Source organism: Phalangium opilio, unplaced genomic scaffold, assembly GCF_054372755.1.
Source record: "Phalangium opilio isolate 3A_F unplaced genomic scaffold, DU_Popi_V2 ptg000352l_1, whole genome shotgun sequence".
Classification (NCBI taxonomy): Eukaryota; Metazoa; Arthropoda; class Arachnida; order Opiliones; family Phalangiidae; genus Phalangium; species Phalangium opilio.
Window position 1 is genome coordinate 3,514,261 of NW_028324228.1, and position 11,973 is coordinate 3,526,233.

At 42.7% G+C, this 11,973-nt stretch overlaps 48 non-coding genes across 48 annotated transcripts; all 48 read left to right on the forward strand.

Moving 5' to 3' along the window:
- The first annotated feature begins 113 nt into the window (after positions 1–113).
- TRNAD-GUC (transfer RNA aspartic acid (anticodon GUC)) lies at positions 114–185 on the forward strand. Its single transcript has one exon. It is a non-coding gene; the product is annotated as a tRNA-Asp (tRNA).
- A 66-nt stretch (positions 186–251) lies between these two features.
- On the forward strand, positions 252–322 carry TRNAG-UCC (transfer RNA glycine (anticodon UCC)). The gene has a single exon. It is a non-coding gene; the product is annotated as a tRNA-Gly (tRNA).
- Positions 323–578: 256 nt separating this feature from the next.
- On the forward strand, positions 579–650 carry TRNAD-GUC (transfer RNA aspartic acid (anticodon GUC)). Its single transcript has one exon. It is a non-coding gene; the product is annotated as a tRNA-Asp (tRNA).
- A 66-nt stretch (positions 651–716) lies between these two features.
- Positions 717–787, forward strand: TRNAG-UCC (transfer RNA glycine (anticodon UCC)). Its single transcript has one exon. It is a non-coding gene; the product is annotated as a tRNA-Gly (tRNA).
- Positions 788–1,044: 257 nt separating this feature from the next.
- On the forward strand, positions 1,045–1,116 carry TRNAD-GUC (transfer RNA aspartic acid (anticodon GUC)). The gene has a single exon. It is a non-coding gene; the product is annotated as a tRNA-Asp (tRNA).
- Positions 1,117–1,182: 66 nt separating this feature from the next.
- TRNAG-UCC (transfer RNA glycine (anticodon UCC)) lies at positions 1,183–1,253 on the forward strand. Its single transcript has one exon. It is a non-coding gene; the product is annotated as a tRNA-Gly (tRNA).
- Positions 1,254–1,511: 258 nt separating this feature from the next.
- TRNAD-GUC (transfer RNA aspartic acid (anticodon GUC)) lies at positions 1,512–1,583 on the forward strand. Its single transcript has one exon. It is a non-coding gene; the product is annotated as a tRNA-Asp (tRNA).
- Positions 1,584–1,649: 66 nt separating this feature from the next.
- Positions 1,650–1,720, forward strand: TRNAG-UCC (transfer RNA glycine (anticodon UCC)). Its single transcript has one exon. It is a non-coding gene; the product is annotated as a tRNA-Gly (tRNA).
- A 258-nt stretch (positions 1,721–1,978) lies between these two features.
- TRNAD-GUC (transfer RNA aspartic acid (anticodon GUC)) lies at positions 1,979–2,050 on the forward strand. The gene has a single exon. It is a non-coding gene; the product is annotated as a tRNA-Asp (tRNA).
- Positions 2,051–2,194: 144 nt separating this feature from the next.
- TRNAD-GUC (transfer RNA aspartic acid (anticodon GUC)) lies at positions 2,195–2,266 on the forward strand. Its single transcript has one exon. It is a non-coding gene; the product is annotated as a tRNA-Asp (tRNA).
- A 65-nt stretch (positions 2,267–2,331) lies between these two features.
- Positions 2,332–2,402, forward strand: TRNAG-UCC (transfer RNA glycine (anticodon UCC)). Its single transcript has one exon. It is a non-coding gene; the product is annotated as a tRNA-Gly (tRNA).
- A 257-nt stretch (positions 2,403–2,659) lies between these two features.
- Positions 2,660–2,731, forward strand: TRNAD-GUC (transfer RNA aspartic acid (anticodon GUC)). The gene has a single exon. It is a non-coding gene; the product is annotated as a tRNA-Asp (tRNA).
- Positions 2,732–2,797: 66 nt separating this feature from the next.
- TRNAG-UCC (transfer RNA glycine (anticodon UCC)) lies at positions 2,798–2,868 on the forward strand. The gene has a single exon. It is a non-coding gene; the product is annotated as a tRNA-Gly (tRNA).
- Positions 2,869–3,125: 257 nt separating this feature from the next.
- On the forward strand, positions 3,126–3,197 carry TRNAD-GUC (transfer RNA aspartic acid (anticodon GUC)). Its single transcript has one exon. It is a non-coding gene; the product is annotated as a tRNA-Asp (tRNA).
- Positions 3,198–3,263: 66 nt separating this feature from the next.
- TRNAG-UCC (transfer RNA glycine (anticodon UCC)) lies at positions 3,264–3,334 on the forward strand. The gene has a single exon. It is a non-coding gene; the product is annotated as a tRNA-Gly (tRNA).
- Positions 3,335–3,592: 258 nt separating this feature from the next.
- Positions 3,593–3,664, forward strand: TRNAD-GUC (transfer RNA aspartic acid (anticodon GUC)). The gene has a single exon. It is a non-coding gene; the product is annotated as a tRNA-Asp (tRNA).
- A 66-nt stretch (positions 3,665–3,730) lies between these two features.
- Positions 3,731–3,801, forward strand: TRNAG-UCC (transfer RNA glycine (anticodon UCC)). Its single transcript has one exon. It is a non-coding gene; the product is annotated as a tRNA-Gly (tRNA).
- A 257-nt stretch (positions 3,802–4,058) lies between these two features.
- TRNAD-GUC (transfer RNA aspartic acid (anticodon GUC)) lies at positions 4,059–4,130 on the forward strand. Its single transcript has one exon. It is a non-coding gene; the product is annotated as a tRNA-Asp (tRNA).
- Positions 4,131–4,196: 66 nt separating this feature from the next.
- TRNAG-UCC (transfer RNA glycine (anticodon UCC)) lies at positions 4,197–4,267 on the forward strand. Its single transcript has one exon. It is a non-coding gene; the product is annotated as a tRNA-Gly (tRNA).
- Positions 4,268–4,525: 258 nt separating this feature from the next.
- Positions 4,526–4,597, forward strand: TRNAD-GUC (transfer RNA aspartic acid (anticodon GUC)). The gene has a single exon. It is a non-coding gene; the product is annotated as a tRNA-Asp (tRNA).
- Positions 4,598–4,741: 144 nt separating this feature from the next.
- Positions 4,742–4,813, forward strand: TRNAD-GUC (transfer RNA aspartic acid (anticodon GUC)). Its single transcript has one exon. It is a non-coding gene; the product is annotated as a tRNA-Asp (tRNA).
- A 66-nt stretch (positions 4,814–4,879) lies between these two features.
- TRNAG-UCC (transfer RNA glycine (anticodon UCC)) lies at positions 4,880–4,950 on the forward strand. The gene has a single exon. It is a non-coding gene; the product is annotated as a tRNA-Gly (tRNA).
- A 257-nt stretch (positions 4,951–5,207) lies between these two features.
- On the forward strand, positions 5,208–5,279 carry TRNAD-GUC (transfer RNA aspartic acid (anticodon GUC)). The gene has a single exon. It is a non-coding gene; the product is annotated as a tRNA-Asp (tRNA).
- A 66-nt stretch (positions 5,280–5,345) lies between these two features.
- On the forward strand, positions 5,346–5,416 carry TRNAG-UCC (transfer RNA glycine (anticodon UCC)). The gene has a single exon. It is a non-coding gene; the product is annotated as a tRNA-Gly (tRNA).
- A 258-nt stretch (positions 5,417–5,674) lies between these two features.
- TRNAD-GUC (transfer RNA aspartic acid (anticodon GUC)) lies at positions 5,675–5,746 on the forward strand. Its single transcript has one exon. It is a non-coding gene; the product is annotated as a tRNA-Asp (tRNA).
- A 144-nt stretch (positions 5,747–5,890) lies between these two features.
- TRNAD-GUC (transfer RNA aspartic acid (anticodon GUC)) lies at positions 5,891–5,962 on the forward strand. The gene has a single exon. It is a non-coding gene; the product is annotated as a tRNA-Asp (tRNA).
- A 66-nt stretch (positions 5,963–6,028) lies between these two features.
- TRNAG-UCC (transfer RNA glycine (anticodon UCC)) lies at positions 6,029–6,099 on the forward strand. Its single transcript has one exon. It is a non-coding gene; the product is annotated as a tRNA-Gly (tRNA).
- A 611-nt stretch (positions 6,100–6,710) lies between these two features.
- Positions 6,711–6,781, forward strand: TRNAG-UCC (transfer RNA glycine (anticodon UCC)). The gene has a single exon. It is a non-coding gene; the product is annotated as a tRNA-Gly (tRNA).
- Positions 6,782–7,038: 257 nt separating this feature from the next.
- Positions 7,039–7,110, forward strand: TRNAD-GUC (transfer RNA aspartic acid (anticodon GUC)). The gene has a single exon. It is a non-coding gene; the product is annotated as a tRNA-Asp (tRNA).
- Positions 7,111–7,176: 66 nt separating this feature from the next.
- TRNAG-UCC (transfer RNA glycine (anticodon UCC)) lies at positions 7,177–7,247 on the forward strand. The gene has a single exon. It is a non-coding gene; the product is annotated as a tRNA-Gly (tRNA).
- A 258-nt stretch (positions 7,248–7,505) lies between these two features.
- TRNAD-GUC (transfer RNA aspartic acid (anticodon GUC)) lies at positions 7,506–7,577 on the forward strand. The gene has a single exon. It is a non-coding gene; the product is annotated as a tRNA-Asp (tRNA).
- A 144-nt stretch (positions 7,578–7,721) lies between these two features.
- Positions 7,722–7,793, forward strand: TRNAD-GUC (transfer RNA aspartic acid (anticodon GUC)). Its single transcript has one exon. It is a non-coding gene; the product is annotated as a tRNA-Asp (tRNA).
- Positions 7,794–7,859: 66 nt separating this feature from the next.
- On the forward strand, positions 7,860–7,930 carry TRNAG-UCC (transfer RNA glycine (anticodon UCC)). The gene has a single exon. It is a non-coding gene; the product is annotated as a tRNA-Gly (tRNA).
- Positions 7,931–8,187: 257 nt separating this feature from the next.
- TRNAD-GUC (transfer RNA aspartic acid (anticodon GUC)) lies at positions 8,188–8,259 on the forward strand. Its single transcript has one exon. It is a non-coding gene; the product is annotated as a tRNA-Asp (tRNA).
- A 66-nt stretch (positions 8,260–8,325) lies between these two features.
- On the forward strand, positions 8,326–8,396 carry TRNAG-UCC (transfer RNA glycine (anticodon UCC)). Its single transcript has one exon. It is a non-coding gene; the product is annotated as a tRNA-Gly (tRNA).
- Positions 8,397–8,654: 258 nt separating this feature from the next.
- TRNAD-GUC (transfer RNA aspartic acid (anticodon GUC)) lies at positions 8,655–8,726 on the forward strand. The gene has a single exon. It is a non-coding gene; the product is annotated as a tRNA-Asp (tRNA).
- A 66-nt stretch (positions 8,727–8,792) lies between these two features.
- Positions 8,793–8,863, forward strand: TRNAG-UCC (transfer RNA glycine (anticodon UCC)). The gene has a single exon. It is a non-coding gene; the product is annotated as a tRNA-Gly (tRNA).
- A 258-nt stretch (positions 8,864–9,121) lies between these two features.
- TRNAD-GUC (transfer RNA aspartic acid (anticodon GUC)) lies at positions 9,122–9,193 on the forward strand. Its single transcript has one exon. It is a non-coding gene; the product is annotated as a tRNA-Asp (tRNA).
- A 66-nt stretch (positions 9,194–9,259) lies between these two features.
- On the forward strand, positions 9,260–9,330 carry TRNAG-UCC (transfer RNA glycine (anticodon UCC)). The gene has a single exon. It is a non-coding gene; the product is annotated as a tRNA-Gly (tRNA).
- A 257-nt stretch (positions 9,331–9,587) lies between these two features.
- TRNAD-GUC (transfer RNA aspartic acid (anticodon GUC)) lies at positions 9,588–9,659 on the forward strand. The gene has a single exon. It is a non-coding gene; the product is annotated as a tRNA-Asp (tRNA).
- A 282-nt stretch (positions 9,660–9,941) lies between these two features.
- On the forward strand, positions 9,942–10,012 carry TRNAG-UCC (transfer RNA glycine (anticodon UCC)). The gene has a single exon. It is a non-coding gene; the product is annotated as a tRNA-Gly (tRNA).
- A 257-nt stretch (positions 10,013–10,269) lies between these two features.
- On the forward strand, positions 10,270–10,341 carry TRNAD-GUC (transfer RNA aspartic acid (anticodon GUC)). Its single transcript has one exon. It is a non-coding gene; the product is annotated as a tRNA-Asp (tRNA).
- A 66-nt stretch (positions 10,342–10,407) lies between these two features.
- On the forward strand, positions 10,408–10,478 carry TRNAG-UCC (transfer RNA glycine (anticodon UCC)). The gene has a single exon. It is a non-coding gene; the product is annotated as a tRNA-Gly (tRNA).
- A 258-nt stretch (positions 10,479–10,736) lies between these two features.
- TRNAD-GUC (transfer RNA aspartic acid (anticodon GUC)) lies at positions 10,737–10,808 on the forward strand. The gene has a single exon. It is a non-coding gene; the product is annotated as a tRNA-Asp (tRNA).
- Positions 10,809–10,874: 66 nt separating this feature from the next.
- On the forward strand, positions 10,875–10,945 carry TRNAG-UCC (transfer RNA glycine (anticodon UCC)). The gene has a single exon. It is a non-coding gene; the product is annotated as a tRNA-Gly (tRNA).
- Positions 10,946–11,203: 258 nt separating this feature from the next.
- Positions 11,204–11,275, forward strand: TRNAD-GUC (transfer RNA aspartic acid (anticodon GUC)). The gene has a single exon. It is a non-coding gene; the product is annotated as a tRNA-Asp (tRNA).
- A 282-nt stretch (positions 11,276–11,557) lies between these two features.
- Positions 11,558–11,628, forward strand: TRNAG-UCC (transfer RNA glycine (anticodon UCC)). Its single transcript has one exon. It is a non-coding gene; the product is annotated as a tRNA-Gly (tRNA).
- A 257-nt stretch (positions 11,629–11,885) lies between these two features.
- TRNAD-GUC (transfer RNA aspartic acid (anticodon GUC)) lies at positions 11,886–11,957 on the forward strand. The gene has a single exon. It is a non-coding gene; the product is annotated as a tRNA-Asp (tRNA).
- The last annotated feature ends 16 nt before the right edge of the window (positions 11,958–11,973 follow it).

The following is an 11,973-nucleotide window of genomic DNA, read 5'->3' on the forward strand; positions in this document are numbered from 1 at the left end:
AACTCACTTTTTCATTTAATTAGTGACTATCGCGCATGCTCCGGGACTTAGCGAAAAAAATTCGGATAGAAGTACTATAAGTTTAAAAAACTGAGATAACCAACTTTTACTCATCCTCGGTAGTATAGTGGTGAGTATCCTCGCCTGTCACGCGAGAGACCGGGGTTCGATTCCCCGCCGGGGAGCGGTTTATTATATGTATACTAATCTAGGCTTCTTTTCTGTGTCATATCGAAGTGTGACCTATGCAAGCATCGGTAGTTCAATGGTAGAATTCTCGCCTTCCAAGCGGGAGGTCCGGGTTCGATTCCAGGCCGGTGCAACCCGTACGATATCGTTTCTTTGACTCAAAATCGTGCACATTTTTTGTAAAACCAATAACGTTTCTCGAAAAGTAAAGGGTTCAGAAATCGCCTTGACCATTATTTCTAGCGTAGAGTATTTTATTGGGTTACTTTTTCTTCAAACTCACTTTTTCATTTAATTAGTGACTATCGCGCATGCTCCGGGACTTAGCGAAAAAAATTCGGATAGAAGTACTATAAGTTTAAAAAACTGAGATAACCAACTTTTACTCATCCTCGGTAGTATAGTGGTGAGTATCCTCGCCTGTCACGCGAGAGACCGGGGTTCGATTCCCCGCCGGGGAGCGGTTTATTATATGTATACTAATCTAGGCTTCTTTTGTGTGTCATATCGAAGTGTGACCTATGCAAGCATCGGTAGTTCAATGGTAGAATTCTCGCCTTCCAAGCGGGAGGTCCGGGTTCGATTCCCGGCCGGTGCAAGCCGTACGATCTCGTTTCTTTGACTCTCAAAATCGTGCACATTTTTTGTAAAACCAATAACGTTTCTCGAAAAGTAAAGTGTTCAGAAATCGCCTAGACCATTATTTCTAGCGTAGAGTATTTTATAGGGTTACTTTTTCTTCAAACTCACTTTTTCATTTAATTACTGACTATTGCACATGCTCCGGGACTTTGCGAAAAAAATTCGGATAGAAGTACTATAAGTTTAAAAACTGAGATAACCAGCTTTCATTCATGCTCGGTAGTATAGTGGTGAGTATCCTCGCCTGTCACGCGAGAGACCGGGGTTCGATTCCCCGCCGGGGAGCGGTTTATTATATGTATACTAATCTAGGCTTCTTTTGTGTGTCATATCGAAGTGTGACCTATGCAAGCATCGGTAGTTCAATGGTAGAATTCTCGCCTTCCAAGCGGGAGGTCCGGGTTCGATTCCCGGCCGGTGCAACCCGTACGATCTCGTTTCTTTGACTCTCAAAATCGTGCACATTTTTTGTAAAACCAATAACGTTTCTCGAAAAGTAAAGGGTTCAGAAATCGCCTTGACCATTATTTCTAGCGTAGAGTATTTTATTGGGTTACTTTTTCTTCAAACTCACTTTTTCATTTAATTAGTGACTATCGCGCATGCTCCGGGACTTAGCGAAAAAAATTCGGATAGAAGTACTATAAGTTTAAAAAACTGAGATAACCAACTTTTACTCATCCTCGGTAGTATAGTGGTGAGTATCCTCGCCTGTCACGCGAGAGACCGGGGTTCGATTCCCCGCCGGGGAGCGGTTTATTATATGTATACTAATCTAGGCTTCTTTTCTGTGTCATATCGAAGTGTGACCTATGCAAGCATCGGTAGTTCAATGGTAGAATTCTCGCCTTCCAAGCGGGAGGTCCGGGTTCGATTCCAGGCCGGTGCAACCCGTACGATCTCGTTACTTTGACTCTCAAAATCGTGCACATTTTTTGTAAAACCAATAACGTTTCTCGAAAAGTAAAGGGTTCAGAAATCGCCTTGACCATTATTTCTAGCGTAGAGTATTTTATTGGGTTACTTTTTCTTCAAACTCACTTTTTCATTTAATTAGTGACTATCGCGCATGCTCCGGGACTTAGCGAAAAAAATTCGGATAGAAGTACTATAAGTTTAAAAAACTGAGATAACCAACTTTTACTCATCCTCGGTAGTATAGTGGTGAGTATCCTCGCCTGTCACGCGAGAGACCGGGGTTCGATTCCCCGCCGGGGAGCGGTTTATTATATGTATACTAATCTAGGCTTCTTTTGTGTGTCATATCGAAGTGTGACCTATGCAAGCATCGGTAGTTCAATGGTAGAAAATTCGGATAGAAGTACTATAAGATTAAAAAACTGAGATAACCAAATTTGATTCATCCTCGGTAGTATAGTGGTGAGTATCCTCGCCTGTCACGCGAGAGACCGGGGTTCGATTCCCCGCCGGGGAGCGGTTTTTTAAATGTACACTAATCTAGGCTTCTTTGTGTGTCGTATCGAAGTGTGACCTATGCAAGCATCGGTAGTTCAATGGTAGAATTCTCGCCTTCCAAGCGGGAGGTCCGGGTTCGATTCCCGGCCGGTGCAAGCCGTACGATCTCGTTTCTTTGACTCTCAAAATCGTGCACATTTTTTGTAAAACCAATAACGTTTCTCGAAAAGTAAAGTGTTCAGAAATCGCCTAGACCATTATTTCTAGCGTAGAGTATTTTATAGGGTTACTTTTTCTTCAAACTCACTTTTTCATTTAATTACTGACTATTGCACATGCTCCGGGACTTTGCGAAAAAAATTCGGATAGAAGTACTATAAGTTTAAAAACTGAGATAACCAGCTTTCATTCATGCTCGGTAGTATAGTGGTGAGTATCCTCGCCTGTCACGCGAGAGACCGGGGTTCGATTCCCCGCCGGGGAGCGGTTTATTATATGTATACTAATCTAGGCTTCTTTTGTGTGTCATATCGAAGTGTGACCTATGCAAGCATCGGTAGTTCAATGGTAGAATTCTCGCCTTCCAAGCGGGAGGTCCGGGTTCGATTCCCGGCCGGTGCAACCCGTACGATCTCGTTTCTTTGACTCTCAAAATCGTGCACATTTTTTGTAAAACCAATAACGTTTCTCGAAAAGTAAAGGGTTCAGAAATCGCCTTGACCATTATTTCTAGCGTAGAGTATTTTATTGGGTTACTTTTTCTTCAAACTCACTTTTTCATTTAATTAGTGACTATTGCACATGCTCCGGGACTTTGCGAAAAAAATTCGGATAGAAGTACTATAAGTTTAAAAACTGAGATAACCAGCTTTCATTCATGCTCGGTAGTATAGTGGTGAGTATCCTCGCCTGTCACGCGAGAGACCGGGGTTCGATTCCCCGCCGGGGAGCGGTTTATTATATGTATACTAATCTAGGCTTCTTTTGTGTGTCATATCGAAGTGTGACCTATGCAAGCATCGGTAGTTCAATGGTAGAATTCTCGCCTTCCAAGCGGGAGGTCCGGGTTCGATTCCCGGCCGGTGCAACCCGTACGATCTCGTTTCTTTGACTCTCAAAATCGTGCACATTTTTTGTAAAACCAATAACGTTTCTCGAAAAGTAAAGGGTTCAGAAATCGCCTTGACCATTATTTCTAGCGTAGAGTATTTTATTGGGTTACTTTTTCTTCAAACTCACTTTTTCATTTAATTAGTGACTATCGCGCATGCTCCGGGACTTAGCGAAAAAAATTCGGATAGAAGTACTATAAGTTTAAAAAACTGAGATAACCAACTTTTACTCATCCTCGGTAGTATAGTGGTGAGTATCCTCGCCTGTCACGCGAGAGACCGGGGTTCGATTCCCCGCCGGGGAGCGGTTTATTATATGTATACTAATCTAGGCTTCTTTTGTGTGTCATATCGAAGTGTGACCTATGCAAGCATCGGTAGTTCAATGGTAGAATTCTCGCCTTCCAAGCGGGAGGTCCGGGTTCGATTCCCGGCCGGTGCAAGCCGTACGATCTCGTTTCTTTGACTCTCAAAATCGTGCACATTTTTTGTAAAACCAATAACGTTTCTCGAAAAGTAAAGTGTTCAGAAATCGCCTAGACCATTATTTCTAGCGTAGAGTATTTTATAGGGTTACTTTTTCTTCAAACTCACTTTTTCATTTAATTACTGACTATTGCACATGCTCCGGGACTTTGCGAAAAAAATTCGGATAGAAGTACTATAAGTTTAAAAACTGAGATAACCAGCTTTCATTCATGCTCGGTAGTATAGTGGTGAGTATCCTCGCCTGTCACGCGAGAGACCGGGGTTCGATTCCCCGCCGGGGAGCGGTTTATTATATGTATACTAATCTAGGCTTCTTTTGTGTGTCATATCGAAGTGTGACCTATGCAAGCATCGGTAGTTCAATGGTAGAATTCTCGCCTTCCAAGCGGGAGGTCCGGGTTCGATTCCCGGCCGGTGCAACCCGTACGATCTCGTTTCTTTGACTCTCAAAATCGTGCACATTTTTTGTAAAACCAATAACGTTTCTCGAAAAGTAAAGGGTTCAGAAATCGCCTTGACCATTATTTCTAGCGTAGAGTATTTTATTGGGTTACTTTTTCTTCAAACTCACTTTTTCATTTAATTAGTGACTATCGCGCATGCTCCGGGACTTAGCGAAAAAAATTCGGATAGAAGTACTATAAGTTTAAAAAACTGAGATAACCAACTTTTACTCATCCTCGGTAGTATAGTGGTGAGTATCCTCGCCTGTCACGCGAGAGACCGGGGTTCGATTCCCCGCCGGGGAGCGGTTTATTATATGTATACTAATCTAGGCTTCTTTTGTGTGTCATATCGAAGTGTGACCTATGCAAGCATCGGTAGTTCAATGGTAGAAAATTCGGATAGAAGTACTATAAGATTAAAAAACTGAGATAACCAAATTTGATTCATCCTCGGTAGTATAGTGGTGAGTATCCTCGCCTGTCACGCGAGAGACCGGGGTTCGATTCCCCGCCGGGGAGCGGTTTTTTAAATGTACACTAATCTAGGCTTCTTTTGTGTGTCGTATCGAAGTGTGACCTATGCAAGCATCGGTAGTTCAATGGTAGAATTCTCGCCTTCCAAGCGGGAGGTCCGGGTTCGATTCCCGGCCGGTGCAAGCCGTACGATCTCGTTTCTTTGACTCTCAAAATCGTGCACATTTTTTGTAAAACCAATAACGTTTCTCGAAAAGTAAAGTGTTCAGAAATCGCCTAGACCATTATTTCTAGCGTAGAGTATTTTATAGGGTTACTTTTTCTTCAAACTCACTTTTTCATTTAATTACTGACTATTGCACATGCTCCGGGACTTTGCGAAAAAAATTCGGATAGAAGTACTATAAGTTTAAAAACTGAGATAACCAGCTTTCATTCATGCTCGGTAGTATAGTGGTGAGTATCCTCGCCTGTCACGCGAGAGACCGGGGTTCGATTCCCCGCCGGGGAGCGGTTTATTATATGTATACTAATCTAGGCTTCTTTTGTGTGTCATATCGAAGTGTGACCTATGCAAGCATCGGTAGTTCAATGGTAGAATTCTCGCCTTCCAAGCGGGAGGTCCGGGTTCGATTCCCGGCCGGTGCAACCCGTACGATCTCGTTTCTTTGACTCTCAAAATCGTGCACATTTTTTGTAAAACCAATAACGTTTCTCGAAAAGTAAAGGGTTCAGAAATCGCCTTGACCATTATTTCTAGCGTAGAGTATTTTATTGGGTTACTTTTTCTTCAAACTCACTTTTTCATTTAATTAGTGACTATCGCGCATGCTCCGGGACTTAGCGAAAAAAATTCGGATAGAAGTACTATAAGTTTAAAAAACTGAGATAACAAACTTTTACTCATCCTCGGTAGTATAGTGGTGAGTATCCTCGCCTGTCACGCGAGAGACCGGGGTTCGATTCCCCGCCGGGGAGCGGTTTATTATATGTATACTAATCTAGGCTTCTTTTGTGTGTCATATCGAAGTGTGACCTATGCAAGCATCGGTAGTTCAATGGTAGAAAATTCGGATAGAAGTACTATAAGATTAAAAAACTGAGATAACCAAATTTGATTTATCCTCGGTAGTATAGTGGTGAGTATCCCTGCCTGTCACGCGAGAGACCGGGGTTCGATTCCCCGCCGGGGAGCGGTTTTTTAAATGTACACTAATCTAGGCTTCTTTTGTGTGTCGTATCGAAGTGTGACCTATGCAAGCATCGGTAGTTCAATGGTAGAATTCTCGCCTTCCAAGCGGGAGGTCCGGGTTCGATTCCCGGCCGGTGCAAGCCGTACGATCTCGTTTCTTTGACTCTCAAAATCGTGCACATTTTTTGTAAAACCAATAACGTTTCTCGAAAAGTAAAGTGTTCAGAAATCGCCTAGACCATTATTTCTAGCGTAGAGTATTTTATAGGGTTACTTTTTCTTCAAACTCACTTTTTCATTTAATTACTGACTATTGCACATGCTCCGGGACTTTGCGAAAAAAATTCGGATAGAAGTACTATAAGTTTAAAAACTGAGATAACCAGCTTTCATTCATGCTCGGTAGTATAGTGGTGAGTATCCTCGCCTGTCACGCGAGAGACCGGGGTTCGATTCCCCGCCAGGGAGCGGTTTATTATATGTATACTAATCTAGGCTTCTTTTGTGTGTCATATCGAAGTGTGACCTATGCAAGCATCGGTAGTTCAATGGTAGAAAATTCGGATAGAAGTACTATAAGATTAAAAAACTGAGATAACCAAATTTGATTCATCCTCGGTAGTATAGTGGTGAGTATCCTCGCCTGTCACGCGAGAGACCGGGGTTCGATTCCTAGCCGGGGAGCGGTTTTTTAAATGTAAACTAATCTAGGCTTCTTTTGTGTGTCGTATCGAAGTGTGACCTATGCAAGCATCGGTAGTTCAATGGTAGAATTCTCGCCTTCCAAGCGGGAGGTCCGGGTTCGATTCCCGGCCGGTGCAAGCCGTACGATCTCGTTTCTTTGACTCTCAAAATCGTGCACATTTTTTGTAAAACCAATAACGTTTCTCGAAAAGTAAAGTGTTCAGAAATCGCCTAGACCATTATTTCTAGCGTAGAGTATTTTATAGGGTTACTTTTTCTTCAAACTCACTTTTTCATTTAATTACTGACTATTGCACATGCTCCGGGACTTTGCGAAAAAAATTCGGATAGAAGTACTATAAGTTTAAAAACTGAGATAACCAGCTTTCATTCATGCTCGGTAGTATAGTGGTGAGTATCCTCGCCTGTCACGCGAGAGACCGGGGTTCGATTCCCCGCCGGGGAGCGGTTTATTATATGTATACTAATCTAGGCTTCTTTTGTGTGTCATATCGAAGTGTGACCTATGCAAGCATCGGTAGTTCAATGGTAGAATTCTCGCCTTCCAAGCGGGAGGTCCGGGTTCGATTCCCGGCCGGTGCAACCCGTACGATCTCGTTTCTTTGACTCTCAAAATCGTGCACATTTTTTGTAAAACCAATAACGTTTCTCGAAAAGTAAAGGGTTCAGAAATCGCCTTGACCATTATTTCTAGCGTAGAGTATTTTATTGGGTTACTTTTTCTTCAAACTCACTTTTTCATTTAATTAGTGACTATCGCGCATGCTCCGGGACTTAGCGAAAAAAATTCGGATAGAAGTACTATAAGTTTAAAAAACTGAGATAACCAACTTTTACTCATCCTCGGTAGTATAGTGGTGAGTATCCTCGCCTGTCACGCGAGAGACCGGGGTTCGATTCCCCGCCGGGGAGCGGTTTATTATATGTATACTAATCTAGGCTTCTTTTGTGTGTCATATCGAAGTGTGACCTATGCAAGCATCGGTAGTTCAATGGTAGAAAATTCGGATAGAAGTACTATAAGATTAAAAAACTGAGATAACCAAATTTGATTCATCCTCGGTAGTATAGTGGTGAGTATCCTCGCCTGTCACGCGAGAGACCGGGGTTCGATTCCCCGCCGGGGAGCGGTTTTTTAAATGTACACTAATCTAGGCTTCTTTTGTGTGTCGTATCGAAGTGTGACCTATGCAAGCATCGGTAGTTCAATGGTAGAATTCTCGCCTTCCAAGCGGGAGGTCCGGGTTCGATTCCCGGCCGGTGCAAGCCGTACGATCTCGTTTCTTTGACTCTCAAAATCGTGCACATTTTTTGTAAAACCAATAACGTTTCTCGAAAAGTAAAGTGTTCAGAAATCGCCTAGACCATTATTTCTAGCGTAGAGTATTTTATAGGGTTACTTTTTCTTCAAACTCACTTTTTCATTTAATTACTGACTATTGCACATGTTCCGGGACTTTGCGAAAAAAATTCGGATAGAAGTACTATAAGTTTAAAAACTGAGATAACCAGCTTTCATTCATGCTCGGTAGTATAGTGGTGAGTATCCTCGCCTGTCACGCGAGAGACCGGGGTTCGATTCCCCGCCGGGGAGCGGTTTATTATATGTATACTAATCTAGGCTTCTTTTGTGTGTCATATCGAAGTGTGACCTATGCAAGCATCGGTAGTTCAATGGTAGAATTCTCGCCTTCCAAGCGGGAGGTCCGGGTTCGATTCCCGGCCGGTGCAACCCGTACGATCTCGTTTCTTTGACTCTCAAAATCGTGCACATTTTTTGTAAAACCAATAACGTTTCTCGAAAAGTAAAGGGTTCAGAAATCGCCTTGACCATTATTTCTAGCGTAGAGTATTTTATTGGGTTACTTTTTCTTCAAACTCACTTTTTCATTTAATTAGTGACTATCGCGCATGCTCCGGGACTTAGCGAAAAAAATTCGGATAGAAGTACTATAAGTTTAAAAAACTGAGATAACCAACTTTTACTCATCCTCGGTAGTATAGTGGTGAGTATCCTCGCCTGTCACGCGAGAGACCGGGGTTCGATTCCCCGCCGGGGAGCGGTTTATTATATGTATACTAATCTAGGCTTCTTTTGTGTGTCATATCGAAGTGTGACCTATGCAAGCATCGGTAGTTCAATGGTAGAATTCTCGCCTTCCAAGCGGGAGGTCCGGGTTCGATTCCCGGCCGGTGCAACCCGTACGATCTCGTTTCTTTGACTCTCAAAATCGTGCACATTTTTTGTAAAACCAATAACGTTTCTCGAAAAGTAAAGGGTTCAGAAATCGCCTTGACCATTATTTCTAGCGTAGAGTATTTTATTGGGTTACTTTTTCTTCAAACTCACTTTTTCATTTAATTAGTGACTATCGCGCATGCTCCGGGACTTAGCGAAAAAAATTCGGATAGAAGTACTATAAGTTTAAAAAACTGAGATAACCAACTTTTACTCATCCTCGGTAGTATAGTGGTGAGTATCCTCGCCTGTCACGCGAGAGACCGGGGTTCGATTCCCCGCCGGGGAGCGGTTTATTATATGTATACTAATCTAGGCTTCTTTTGTGTGTCGTATCGAAGTGTGACCTATGCAAGCATCGGTAGTTCAATGGTAGAATTCTCGCCTTCCAAGCGGGAGGTCCGGGTTCGATTCCCGGCCGGTGCAAGCCGTACGATCTCGTTTCTTTGACTCTCAAAATCGTGCACATTTTTTGTAAAACCAATAACGTTTCTCGAAAAGTAAAGTGTTCAGAAATCGCCTAGACCATTATTTCTAGCGTAGAGTATTTTATAGGGTTACTTTTTCTTCAAACTCACTTTTTCATTTAATTACTGACTATTGCACATGCTCCGGGACTTTGCGAAAAAAATTCGGATAGAAGTACTATAAGTTTAAAAACTGAGATAACCAGCTTTCATTCATGCTCGGTAGTATAGTGGTGAGTATCCTCGCCTGTCACGCGAGAGACCGGGGTTCGATTCCCCGCCGGGGAGCGGTTTATTATATGTATACTAATCTAGGCTTCTTTTGTGTGTCATATCGAAGTGTGACCTATGCAAGCATCGGTAGTTCAATGGTAGAAAATTCGGATAGAAGTACTATAAGATTAAAAAACTGAGATAACCAAATTTGATTCATCCTCGGTAGTATAGTGGTGAGTATCCTCGCCTGTCACGCGAGAGACCGGGGTTCGATTCCTAGCCGGGGAGCGGTTTTTTAAATGTACACTAATCTAGGCTTCTTTTGTGTGTCGTATCGAAGCGTGACCTATGCAAGCATCGGTAGTTCAATGGTAGAATTCTCGCCTTCCAAGCGGGAGGTCCGGGTTCGATTCCCGGCCGGTGCAAGCCGTACGATCTCGTTTCTTTGACTCTCAAAATCGTGCACATTTTTTGTAAAACCAATAACGTTTCTCGAAAAGTAAAGTGTTCAGAAATCGCCTAGACCATTATTTCTAGCGTAGAGTATTTTATAGGGTTACTTTTTCTTCAAACTCACTTTTTCATTTAATTACTGACTATTGCACATGCTCCGGGACTTTGCGAAAAAAATTCGGATAGAAGTACTATAAGTTTAAAAACTGAGATAACCAGCTTTCATTCATGCTCGGTAGTATAGTGGTGAGTATCCTCGCCTGTCACGCGAGAGACCGGGGTTCGATTCCCCGCCGGGGAGCGGTTTATTATATGTATACTAATCTAGGCTTCTTTTGTGTGTCATATCGAAGTGTGACCTATGCAAGCATCGGTAGTTCAATGGTAGAATACTCGCCTTCCAAGCGGGAGGTCCGGGTTCGATTCCCGGCCGGTGCAACCCGTACGATCTCGTTTCTTTGACTCTCAAAATCGTGCACATTTTTTGTAAAACCAATAACGTTTCTCGAAAAGTAAAGGGTTCAGAAATCGCCTTGACCATTATTTCTAGCGTAGAGTATTTTATTGGGTTACTTTTTCTTCAAACTCACTTTTTCATTTAATTAGTGACTATCGCGCATGCTCCGGGACTTAGCGAAAAAAATTCGGATAGAAGTACTACAAGTTTAAAAAACTGAGATAACCAACTTTTACTCATCCTCGGTAGTATAGTGGTGAGTATCCTCGCCTGTCACGCGAGAGACCGGGGTTCGATTCCCCGCCGGGGAGCGGTTTATTATATGTATACTAATCTAGGCTTCTTTTGTGTGTCATATCGAAGTGTGACCTATGCAAGCATCGGTAGTTCAATGGTAGAATTCTCGCCTTCCAAGCGGGAGGTCCGGGTTCGATTCCCGGCCGGTGCAACCCGTACGATCTCGTTTCTTTGACTCTCAAAATCGTGCACATTTTTTGTAAAACCAATAACGTTTCTCGAAAAGTAAAGGGTTCAGAAATCGCCTTGACCATTATTTCTAGCGTAGAGTATTTTATTGGGTTACTTTTTCTTCAAACTCACTTTTTCATTTAATTAGTGACTATCGCGCATGCTCCGGGACTTAGCGAAAAAAATTCGGATAGAAGTACTATAAGTTTAAAAAACTGAGATAACCAACTTTTACTCATCCTCGGTAGTATAGTGGTGAGTATCCTCGCCTGTCACGCGAGAGACCGGGGTTCGATTCCCCGCCGGGGAGCGGTTTATTATATGTATACTAATCTAGGCTTCTTTTGTGTGTCATATCGAAGTGTGACCTATGCAAGCATCGGTAGTTCAATGGTAGAAAATTCGGATAGAAGTACTATAAGATTAAAAAACTGAGATAACCAAATTTGATTCATCCTCGGTAGTATAGTGGTGAGTATCCTCGCCTGTCACGCGAGAGACCGGGGTTCGATTCCTAGCCGGGGAGCGGTTTTTTAAATGTACACTAATCTAGGCTTCTTTTGTGTGTCGTATCGAAGCGTGACCTATGCAAGCATCGGTAGTTCAATGGTAGAATTCTCGCCTTCCAAGCGGGAGGTCCGGGTTCGATTCCCGGCCGGTGCAAGCCGTACGATCTCGTTTCTTTGACTCTCAAAATCGTGCACATTTTTTGTAAAACCAATAACGTTTCTCGAAAAGTAAAGTGTTCAGAAATCGCCTAGACCATTATTTCTAGCGTAGAGTATTTTATAGGGTTACTTTTTCTTCAAACTCACTTTTTCATTTAATTACTGACTATTGCACATGCTCCGGGACTTTGCGAAAAAAATTCGGATAGAAGTACTATAAGTTTAAAAACTGAGATAACCAGCTTTCATTCATGCTCGGTAGTATAGTGGTGAGTATCCTCGCCTGTCACGCGAGAGACCGGGGTTCGATTCCCCGCCGGGGAGCGGTTTATTATATGTA